The sequence below is a fragment of the Eleutherodactylus coqui genome, chromosome 11 (genome assembly GCF_035609145.1).
Source record: "Eleutherodactylus coqui strain aEleCoq1 chromosome 11, aEleCoq1.hap1, whole genome shotgun sequence".
Classification (NCBI taxonomy): Eukaryota; Metazoa; Chordata; class Amphibia; order Anura; family Eleutherodactylidae; genus Eleutherodactylus; species Eleutherodactylus coqui.
Genome location: NC_089847.1, coordinates 139,960,850 through 139,972,707, shown reverse-complemented (window position 1 = coordinate 139,972,707; position 11,858 = coordinate 139,960,850).

The window sequence follows — 11,858 nt, the reverse complement described above, 5'->3', positions numbered from 1 at the left end:
ACTGTAAGCTCTTGTGTCCCCCTATTTCCTCCTCATAGACTGTAAGCTCTTGTGTTCTCCTATTTCCTCCTCATAGACTGTAAGCTCTTGTGTTCCCCCTATTTCATCATAGACTGTAAGCTCTTGTGTCCCCCTATTTCCTCATAGAGTGTAAGCTCTTGTGTCCCCCCTATTCCCTCCTCATAGACTGTAAGCTCTTGTGTTCCCCCTATTTCATCATAGACTGTAAGCTCTTGTGTCCCCCTATTTCCTCATAGAGTGTAAGCTCTTGTGTCCCCTATTTCCTCATAGAGTGTAAGCTCTTGTGTCCCCCCTATTCCCTCCTCATAGACTGTAAGCTCTTGTGTCCCCCTATTTCCTCCTCATAGACTGTAAGCTCTTGTGTCCCCCTATTCCCTCTCCATAGACTGTAAGCTCTTGTGTCCCCCTATTTCCTCCTCATAGACTGTAAGCTCTTGTGTCCCCCTATTTCCTCCTCATAGACTGTAAGCTCTTGTGCTCCCCTATTCCCTCCTCATAGACTGTAAGCTCTTGTGTCCCCTCTGTTCCCTCCTCATAGACTGTAAGCTCTTGTGTCCCCTCTGTTCCCTCCTCATAGACTGTAAGCTCTTGTGTCCCCCTATTCCCTCTACATAGACTGTAAGCTCTTGTGTCCCCCTATTTCCTCCTCATAGACTGTAAGCTCTTGTGTCCCCCTATTTCCTCCTCATAGACTGTAAGCTCTTGTGCTCCCCTATTCCCTCCTCATAGACTGTAAGCTCTTGTGTCCCCTCTGTTCCCTCCTCATAGACTGTAAGCTCTTGTGTCCCCCTATTCCCTCTCCATAGACTGTAAGCTCTTGTGTCCCCCTATTTCCCTCTTATAGACTGTAAGCTCTTGTGTACCCCCTATTCCCTCCCCATAGACTGTAAGCTCTTGTGTCCCCCTATTCCCTCTCCATAGACTGTAAGCTCTTGTGTCCCCTCTGTTCCCTCCTCATAGACTGTAAGCTCTTGTGTCCCCTCTGTTCCCTCCTCATAGACTGTAAGCTCTTGTGTCCCCCTATTCCCTCCTCATAGACTGTAAGATCTTGTGCCCCCCCTATTCCCTCCTCATAGACTGTAAGCTCTTGTGTCCTCCTATTCCCTCCCCATAGACTGTAAGCTCTTGTGTCCCCTCTGTTCCCTCCTCATAGACTGTAAGCTCTTGTGTCCACCCTATTTCCTCCCCATAGACTGTAAGCTCTTGTGTCCCCCTATTTCCTCCCCATAAACTGTAAGCTCTTGTGTCCCCCTATTCCCTCCTCATAGACTGTAAGCTCTTGTGTCCCCCTATTTCCTCCCCATAGACTGTAAGCTCTTGTGCCCCCCTATTCCCCATAGACTGTAAGCTCTTGTGTCCCCCCTATTTCCTCCCCATAGACTGTAAGCTCTTGTGTCCCCCTATTCCCTCCTCACAGACTGTAAGCTCTTGTGTCCCCCTATTTCCTCCTCATAGACTGTAAGCTCTTGTGTCCCCCTATTTCCCCATAGACTGTAAGCTCTTGTGTCCCCCTATTTCCTCCTCATAGACTGTAAGCTCTTGTGTCCCCCTATTTCCCTCTTATAGACTGTAAGCTCTTGTGCCCCCCCCTATTCCATCCTCATGGACTGTAAGCTCTTGTGTCCCCCTATTTCCCTCTTATAGACTGTAAGCTCTTGTGTCCCCCTATTTCCTCCTCATAGACTGTAAGCTCTTGTGTTCCCCCTGTTTCCTCATAGACTGTAAGCTCTTGTGTCCCCCTATTTCCTCATAGAGTGTAAGCTCTTGTGTCCCCTATTTCCTCATAGACTGTAAGCTCTTGTGTCCCCCCTATTTCCTCCTCATAGACTGTAAGCTCTTGTGTTCCCCCTATTTCCTCATAGACTGTAAGCTCTTGTGTCCCCCTATTTCCTCCTTATAGACTGTAAGCTCTTGTGTCCCCCTATTTCCTCATAGAGTGTAAGCTCTTGTGTCCCCCCTATTTCCTCCTTATAGAGTGTAAGCTCTCGTGTCCCCCTATTTCCTCATAGACTGTAAGCTCTTGTGTCCCCCCTATTTCCTCCTTATAGACTGTAAGCTCTTGTGTCCCTCCTATTTCTTCCTTATAGACTGTAAGCTCTTGTGTCCCGCTTGTTCCTCCCCATAGACTGTAAGCTCTTGTGTCCCGCTTGTTCCTCCCCATAGACTGTAAGCTCTTGTGTCCCCCTATTTTTTTCTCACTGACTATAAACTCTTGTGTCCCCATATTTCCTCCCCATAGACTGTAAGCTCTTCTGTCCCCCTATTTCCTCATAGACTGTAAGCTCTTGTGTCCCCCCTATTCCCTCCTCATAGACTGTAAGCTCTTGTGTCCCCCTATTTCCTCCTTATAGACTGTAAGCTCTTGTGTCCCCCTATTTCCTCCTCATAGATTGTAAGCTCTTGTGTTACCCTATTTCCTCCTCATAGACTGTAAGCTCTTGTGTCCCCCCTATTTCCTCCTTATAGACTGTAAGCTCTTGTGTCCCCCCTATTTCCTCATAGACTGTAAGCTCTTGTGTCCCCCCTATTCCCTCCTCATAGATTGTAAGCTCTTGTGTCCCCCCTATTTCCTCTTTATAGACTATAAGCTCTTGTGTCCCCCATATTTCCTCATAGACTGTAAGCTCTTGTGTCCCCCTATTTCCTCATAGACTGTAAGCTCTTATGTCCCCCTATTTCCTCCCCATAGACTGTAAGCTCTTGTGTCCCCCTATTTCCCCATAGACTGTAAGATCTTGTGTTCCCCCTATTTCCCCATAGACTGTAAGCTCTTGTGTTCCCCCTATTTCCTCCCCATAGACTGTAAGCTCTTGTGCCCCCTATTTCCTCCTTATAGACTGTAAGCTCTTGTGTCCTTCCTATTTCCTTCTCATAGACTGTAAGCTCTTGTGTCCCTCCTATTTCTTCCCCATAGACTGTAATTTCTTGTGTTCCCCCTATTTCCTCCTTATAGACTGTAAGCTCTTGTGTCCTTCCTATTTCCTTCTCATAGACTGTAAGCTCTTGTGTCCCTCCTAGTTCATATTAATAGACTGTAAGCTCTTGTGTCCCCCCTATTTCTTCCCCATAGACTGTAAGCACTTGTGTCCCCCCTATTTCTTCCCCATAGACTGTAATCTCTTGTGTCCCCCTATTTCCTCCCCATAGACTGTAAGCTCCTGTGTCCCCCTATTTCCTCATAGACTGTAAGTTCTTGTCCCCCCCCCCCATTTCTTCATAGACTGTAAGCTCTTGTGTCCCCCTATTTCCTCCCCATAGACTGTAAGCTCTTGTGTCCCCCTATTTCCTCATAGACTGTAAGTTCTTGTGCCCCCCCCATGTCTTCATAGACTGTAAGCTCTTGTGTCCCCCTATTTCCTCCCCATAGACTGTAAGCTCTTGTGTCCCCCCTATTTCCTCATAGACTGTAAGCTCTTGTGTCCCTCCTATTTCCTCCTTATAGACTGTAAACTCTTGGGTCCCCCCTATTTCCTCCTCATAGACTGTAAGCTCTTGTGTCCCACTTGTTCCTCCCCATAGACTGTAAGCTCTTGTGTCCCCCTATTTCCTCCCCATAGACTGTAAGCTCTTGTGTCCCCCTATTCCCTCCTCATAGACTGTAAGCTCTTGTGTCCCCCTATTTCCTCCCCATAGACTGTAAGCTCTTGTGTCCCCCCTATTTCCTCATAGACTGTAAGCTCTTGTGTCCCCCTATTTCCTCATAGACTGTAAGCTCTTGTGTTCTCCAATTCCTCCCCATAGACTGTAAGCTCTTTTGTTCCCCTTATTTCCTCATAGACTGTAAGCTCTTGTGTCCCCTATTTCCTCCTTATAGACTGTAAGCTCTTGTGTCCCCCTATTCCCTCCTCATAGACTGTAAGCTCTTGTGTCCCCCTATTTCCTCCTCATAGACTGTAAGCTCTTGTGTCCCGCTTGTTCCTCCCCATAGACTGTAAGCTCTTGTGTCCCGCTTGTTCCTCCCCATAGACTGTAAGCTCTTGTGTCCTGCTTGTTCTTCCTCATAGACTGTAAGCTCTTGTGTCCCCCCTATTTCCTCCTCATAGAATGTAAGCTCTTGTATCCCCCCTATTTCCTCCTCATAGACTGTAAGCTCTTGTGTCCCCCCTATTTCCTCCCCATAGACTGTAAGCTCTTGTGTCCCCCTATTTCCTCCTCATAGACTGTAAGCTCTTGTGTCCCCCTATTTCCTCCTCATAGACTGTAAGCTCTTGTGTCCCCCTATTTCCTCCTCATAGACTGTAAGCTCTTGTGTCCCCCTATTTCCTCCTTATAGACTGTAAGCTCTTGTGTCCCCCTATTCCATCCTCATAGACTGTAAGCTCTTGTGTTCTCCTATTTCCTCCTCATAGACTGTAAGCTCTTGTGTTCCCCCTATTTCATCATAGACTGTAAGCTCTTGTGTCCCCCTATTTCCTCATAGAGTGTAAGCTCTTGTGTCCCCTATTTCCTCATAGAGTGTAAGCTCTTGTGTCCCCCCTATTCCCTCCTCATAGACTGTAAGCTCTTGTGTCCCCCTATTTCCTCCTCATAGACTGTAAGCTCTTGTGTCCCCCTATTTCCTCCTCATATACTGTAAGCTCTTGTGTCCCCCCTATTCCCTCTCCATAGACTGTAAGCTCTTGTGTCCCCCTATTCCCTCTCCATAGACTGTAAGCTCTTGTGTCCCCCTATTTCCTCCTCATAGACTGTAAGCTCTTGTGTCCCCCTATTTCCTCCTCATAGACTGTAAGCTCTTGTGCTCCCCTATTCCCTCCTCATAGACTGTAAGCTCTTGTGTCCCCTCTGTTCCCTCCTCATAGACTGTAAGCTCTTGTGTCCCCTCTGTTCCCTCCTCATAGACTGTAAGCTCTTGTGTCCCCCTATTCCCTCTACATAGACTGTAAGCTCTTGTGTCCCCCTATTTCCTCCTCATAGACTGTAAGCTCTTGTGTCCCCCTATTTCCTCCTCATAGACTGTAAGCTCTTGTGCTCCCCTATTCCCTCCTCATAGACTGTAAGCTCTTGTGTCCCCTCTGTTCCCTCCTCATAGACTGTAAGCTCTTGTGTCCCCCTATTCCCTCTCCATAGACTGTAAGCTCTTGTGTCCCCCTATTTCCCTCTTATAGACTGTAAGCTCTTGTGTACCCCCTATTCCCTCCCCATAGACTGTAAGCTCTTGTGTCCCCCTATTCCCTCTCCATAGACTGTAAGCTCTTGTGTCCCCTCTGTTCCCTCCTCATAGACTGTAAGCTCTTGTGTCCCCTCTGTTCCCTCCTCATAGACTGTAAGCTCTTGTGTCCCCCTATTCCCTCCTCATAGACTGTAAGATCTTGTGCCCCCCCTATTCCCTCCTCATAGACTGTAAGCTCTTGTGTCCTCCTATTCCCTCCCCATAGACTGTAAGCTCTTGTGTCCCCTCTGTTCCCTCCTCATAGACTGTAAGCTCTTGTGTCCACCCTATTTCCTCCCCATAGACTGTAAGCTCTTGTGTCCCCCTATTTCCTCCCCATAAACTGTAAGCTCTTGTGTCCCCCTATTCCCTCCTCATAGACTGTAAGCTCTTGTGTCCCCCTATTTCCTCCCCATAGACTGTAAGCTCTTGTGCCCCCCTATTCCCCATAGACTGTAAGCTCTTGTGTCCCCCCTATTTCCTCCCCATAGACTGTAAGCTCTTGTGTCCCCCTATTCCCTCCTAACAGACTGTAAGCTCTTGTGTCCCCCTATTTCCTCCTCATAGACTGTAAGCTCTTGTGTCCCCCTATTTCCCCATAGACTGTAAGCTCTTGTGTCCCCCTATTTCCTCCTCATAGACTGTAAGCTCTTGTGTCCCCCTATTTCCCTCTTATAGACTGTAAGCTCTTGTGCCCCCCCCTATTCCATCCTCATGGACTGTAAGCTCTTGTGTCCCCCTATTTCCCTCTTATAGACTGTAAGCTCTTGTGTCCCCCTATTTCCTCCTCATAGACTGTAAGCTCTTGTGTTCCCCCTATTTCCTCATAGACTGTAAGCTCTTGTGTCCCCCTATTTCCTCATAGAGTGTAAGCTCTTGTGTCCCCTATTTCCTCATAGACTGTAAGCTCTTGTGTCCCCCCTATTTCCTCCTCATAGACTGTAAGCTCTTGTGTTCCCCCTATTTCCTCATAGACTGTAAGCTCTTGTGTCCCCCTATTTCCTCCTTATAGACTGTAAGCTCTTGTGTCCCCCTATTTCCTCATAGAGTGTAAGCTCTTGTGTCCCCCCTATTTCCTCCTTATAGAGTGTAAGCTCTCGTGTCCCCCTATTTCCTCATAGACTGTAAGCTCTTGTGTCCCCCCTATTTCCTCCTTATAGACTGTAAGCTCTTGTGTCCCTCCTATTTCTTCCTTATAGACTGTAAGCTCTTGTGTCCCGCTTGTTCCTCCCCATAGACTGTAAGCTCTTGTGTCCCCCCTATTCCCTCCTCATAGACTGTAAGCTCTTGTGTCCCCCCTATTCCCTCCTCATAGACTGTAAGCTCTTGTGTCCCCCCTATTCCCTCCTCATAGACTGTAAGCTCTTGTGTCGCGCTTGTTCCTCCCCATAGACTGTAAGCTCTTGTGTCCCGCTTGTTCCTCCCCATAGACTGTAAGCTCTTGTGTCCCCCTATTTTTTTCTCACTGACTATAAACTCTTGTGTCCCCATATTTCCTCCCCATAGACTGTAAGCTCTTCTGTCCCTCCTATTTCCTCATAGACTGTAAGCTCTTGTGTCCCCCCTATTCCCTCCTCATAGACTGTAAGCTCTTGTGTCCCCCTATTTCCTCCTTATAGACTGTAAGCTCTTGTGTCCCCCCTATTTCCTCCTTATAGACTGTAAGCTCTTGTGTCCCCCCTATTTCCTCATAGACTGTAAGCTCTTGTGTCCCCCCTATTCCCTCCTCATAGATTGTAAGCTCTTGTGTCCCCCCTATTTCCTCTTTATAGACTATAAGCTCTTGTGTCCCCCATATTTCCTCATAGACTGTAAGCTCTTGTGTCCCCCTATTTCCTCATAGACTGTAAGCTCTTGTGTCCCCCTATTTCCTCCCCATAGACTGTAAGCTCTTGTGTCCCCCTATTTCCCCATAGACTGTAAGATCTTGTGTTCCCCCTATTTCCCCATAGACTGTAAGCTCTTGTGTCCCCCTATTTCCTCCCCATAGACTGTAATTTCTTGTGTTCCCCCTATTTCCTCCTTATAGACTGTAAGCTCTTGTGTCCTTCCTATTTCCTTCTCATAGACTGTAAGCTCTTGTGTCCCTCCTAGTTCATATTAATAGACTGTAAGCTCTTGTGTCCCCCCTATTTCTTCCCCATAGACTGTAAGCACTTGTGTCCCCCCTATTTCTTCCCCATAGACTGTAATCTCTTGTGTCCCCCTATTTCCTCCCCATAGACTGTAAGCTCCTGTGTCCCCCTATTTCCTCATAGACTGTAAGTTCTTGTCCCCCCCCCATTTCTTCATAGACTGTAAGCTCTTGTGTCCCCCTATTTCCTCCCCATAGACTGTAAGCTCTTGTGTCCCCCTATTTCCTCATAGACTGTAAGTTCTTGTGCCCCCCCCATGTCTTCATAGACTGTAAGCTCTTGTGTCCCCCTATTTCCTCCCCATAGACTGTAAGCTCTTGTGTCCCCCCTATTTCCTCATAGACTGTAAGCTCTTGTGTCCCTCCTATTTCCTCCTTATAGACTGTAAACTCTTGTGTCCCCCCTATTTCCTTCTCATAGACTGTAAGCTCTTGTGTCCCACTTGTTCCTCCCCATAGACTGTAAGCTCTTGTGTCCCCCTATTTCCTCCCCATAGACTGTAAGCTCTTGTGTCCCCCTATTCCCTCCTCATAGACTGTAAGCTCTTGTGTCCCCCTATTTCCTCCCCATAGACTGTAAGCTCTTGTGTCCCCCCTATTTCCTCATAGACTGTAAGCTCTTGTGTCCCCCTATTTCCTCATAGACTGTAAGCTCTTGTGTTCTCCAATTCCTCCCCATAGACTGTAAGCTCTTTTGTTCCCCTTATTTCCTCATAGACTGTAAGCTCTTGTGTCCCCTATTTCCTCCTTATAGACTGTAAGCTCTTGTGTCCCCCTATTCCCTCCTCATAGACTGTAAGCTCTTGTGTCCCCCTATTTCCTCCTCATAGACTGTAAGCTCTTGTGTCCCGCTTGTTCCTCCCCATAGACTGTAAGCTCTTGTGTCCCGCTTGTTCCTCCCCATAGACTGTAAGCTCTTGTGTCCTGCTTGTTCTTCCCCATAGACTGTAAGCTCTTGTGTCCCCCTATTTCCTCATAGACTGTAAGCTCTTGTGTCCCCCCTATTTCCTCCTCATAGACTGTAAGCTCTTGTATCCCCCCTATTTCCTCCTCATAGACTGTAAGCTCTTGTGTCCCCCCTATTTCCTCCCCATAGACTGTAAGCTCTTGTGTCCCCCTATTTCCTCCTCATAGACTGTAAGCTCTTGTGTCCCCCTATTTCCTCCTCATAGACTGTAAGCTCTTGTGTCCCCCTATTTCCTCCTCATAGACTGTAAGCTCTTGTGTCCCCCTATTTCCTCCTTATAGACTGTAAGCTCTTGTGTCCCCCTATTCCATCCTCATAGACTGTAAGCTCTTGTGTTCTCCTATTTCCTCCTCATAGACTGTAAGCTCTTGTGTTCCCCCTATTTCATCATAGACTGTAAGCTCTTGTGTCCCCCTATTTCCTCATAGAGTGTAAGCTCTTGTGTCCCCTATTTCCTCATAGAGTGTAAGCTCTTGTGTCCCCCCTATTCCCTCCTCATAGACTGTAAGCTCTTGTGTCCCCCTATTTCCTCCTCATAGACTGTAAGCTCTTGTGTCCCCCTATTCCCTCTCCATAGACTGTAAGCTCTTGTGTCCCCCTATTTCCTCCTCATAGACTGTAAGCTCTTGTGTCCCCCTATTTCCTCCTCATAGACTGTAAGCTCTTGTGCTCCCCTATTCCCTCCTCATAGACTGTAAGCTCTTGTGTCCCCTCTGTTCCCTCCTCATAGACTGTAAGCTCGTGTCCCCTCTGTTCCCTCCTCATAGACTGTAAGCTCTTGTGTCCCCCTATTCCCTCTACATAGACTGTAAGCTCTTGTGTCCCCCTATTTCCTCCTCATAGACTGTAAGCTCTTGTGTCCCCCTATTTCCTCCTCATAGACTGTAAGCTCTTGTGCTCCCCTATTCCCTCCTCATAGACTGTAAGCTCTTGTGTCCCCTCTGTTCCCTCCTCATAGACTGTAAGCTCTTGTGTCCCCCTATTCCCTCTCCATAGACTGTAAGCTCTTGTGTCCCCCTATTTCCCTCTTATAGACTGTAAGCTCTTGTGTACCCCCTATTCCCTCCCCATAGACTGTAAGCTCTTGTGTCCCCCTATTCCCTCTCCATAGACTGTAAGCTCTTGTGTCCCCTCTGTTCCCTCCCCATAGACTGTAAGCTCTTGTGTCCCCCTAGTTCCTCCCCATAGATTGTAAGCTCTTGTGTCCCCTCTGTTCCCTCCTCATAGACTGTAAGCTCTTGTGTCCCCCTATTCCCTCCTCATAGACTGTAAGCTCTTGTGTCCACCCTATTTCCTCCCCATAGACTGTAAGCTCTTGTGTCCCCCTATTTCCTCCCCATAAACTGTAAGCTCTTGTGTCCCCCTATTCCCTCCTCATAGACTGTAAGCTCTTGTGTCCCCCTATTTCCTCCCCATAGACTGTAAGCTCTTGTGCCCCCCTATTCCCCATAGACTGTAAGCTCTTGTGTCCCCCCTATTTCCTCCCCATAGACTGTAAGCTCTTGTGTCCCCCTATTCCCTCCTCACAGACTGTAAGCTCTTGTGTCCCCCTATTTCCTCCTCATAGACTGTAAGCTCTTGTGTCCCCCTATTTCCCCATAGACTGTAAGCTCTTGTGTCCCCCTATTTCCTCCTCATAGACTGTAAGCTCTTGTGTCCCCCCCTATTCCCTCCTCATGGACTGTAAGCTCTTGTGTCCCCCTATTTCCCTCTTATAGACTGTAAGCTCTTGTGCCCCCCCCCTATTCCCTCCTCATAGACTGTAAGCTCTTGTGTCCCCCTATTTCCCTCTTATAGACTGTAAGCTCTTGTGCCCCCCCCTATTCCCTCCTCATAGACTGTAAGCTCTTGTGTCCCCCTATTCCCTCTCCATAGACTGTAAGCTCTTGTGTCCCCCCTATTCCCTCCCCATAGACTGTAAGCTCTTGTGTCCCCCTATTCCCTCCTCATAGACTGTAAGCTCTTGTGTCCCTCCTATTCCCTCCCCATAGACTGTAAGCTCTTGTGTCCCCCCTATTTCCTCATAGACTGTAAGCTCTTGTGTTCCCTTATTCCCTCCTCATAGACTGTAAGCTCTTGTGTCCCCCTATTCCCTCCCCATAGACTGTAAGCTCTTGTGTCCCCCCCTATTCCCTCCTCATAGACTGTAAGCTCTTGTGCCCCCCTATTTCCCCATAGACTGTAAGCTCTTGTGTCCCCCTATTCCCTCCTCATAGACTGTAAGCTCTTGTGTCCCCTATTTCCTCCTCATAGACTGTAAGCTCTTGTGTCCCCCTATTTCCTTATAGACTGTAAGCTCTTGTGTCCCCCTATTTCCTCATAGACTGTAAGCTCTTGTGTCCCCCTATTTCCTCCTCATAGACTGTAAGCTCTTGTGTCCCCCTATTTCCTCCTCATAGACTGTAAGCTCTTGTGTCCCCCTATTTCCTCCTCATAGACTGTAAGCTCTTGTGCCCCCCTATTTCCCCATAGACTGTAAGCTCTTGTGTCCCCCTATTCCCTCCTCATAGACTGTAAGCTCTTATGTTCCCCCTATTTCCTCCTCATAGACTGTAAGCTCTTGTGTCCCCCTATTTCCTCATAGACTGTAAGCTCTTGTGTCCCCCTATTTCCTCCTCATAGACTGTAAGCTCTTGTGTCCCCCTATTTCCTCCTCATAGACTGTAAGCTCTTCTGTCCCCCTATTTCCTCATAGACTGTAAGCTCTTGTGTCCCCCCTATTCCCTCCTCATAGACTGTAAGCTCTTGTGTCCCCCCTATTCCCTCCTCATAGACTGTAAGCTCTTGTGTCCCCCCTATTCCCTCCTCATAGACTGTAAGCTCTTGTGTCCCCCCTATTCCCTCCTCATAGACTGTAAGCTCTTGTGTCCCCCCTATTTCCTCATAGACTGTAAGCTCTTGTGTCCCCCTATTTCCTCCTCATAGACTGTAAGCTCTTGTGTCCCCCTATTTCCTCCTCATAGACTGTAAGCTCTTCTGTCCCCCCCATTTCCTCATAGACTGTAAGCTCTTGTGTCCCCCTATTTCCTCCTCATAGACTGTAAGCTCTTGTGTCCCCCTATTTCCTCCTCATAGACTGTAAGCTCTTCTGTCCCCCTATTTCCTCATAGACTGTAAGCTCTTGTGTCCCCCCTATTCCCTCCTCATAGACTGTAAGCTCTTGTGTCCCCCCTATTCCCTCCTCATAGACTGTAAGCTCTTGTGTCCCCCCTATTCCCTCCTCATAGACTGTAAGCTCTTGTGTCCCCCCTATTCCCTCCTCATAGACTGTAAGCTCTTGTGTCCCCCCTATTCCCTCCTCATAGACTGTAAGCTCTTGTGTCCCCCTATTCCCTCCTCATAGACTGTAAGCTCTTGTGTTCCCCTATTTCCTCCTTATAGACTGTAAGCTCTTGTGCCCCCCCTATTCCCTCCTCATAGACTGTAAGCTCTTGTGTCCCCCTATTCCCTCCTCATAGACTGTAAGCTCTTGTGTTCCCCTATTTCCTCCTCATAGACTGTAAGCTCTTGTGCCCCCCCTATTCCCTCCTCATAGACTGTAAGCTCTTGTGCCCCCCCTATTCCCTCCTCATAGACTGTAAGCTCTT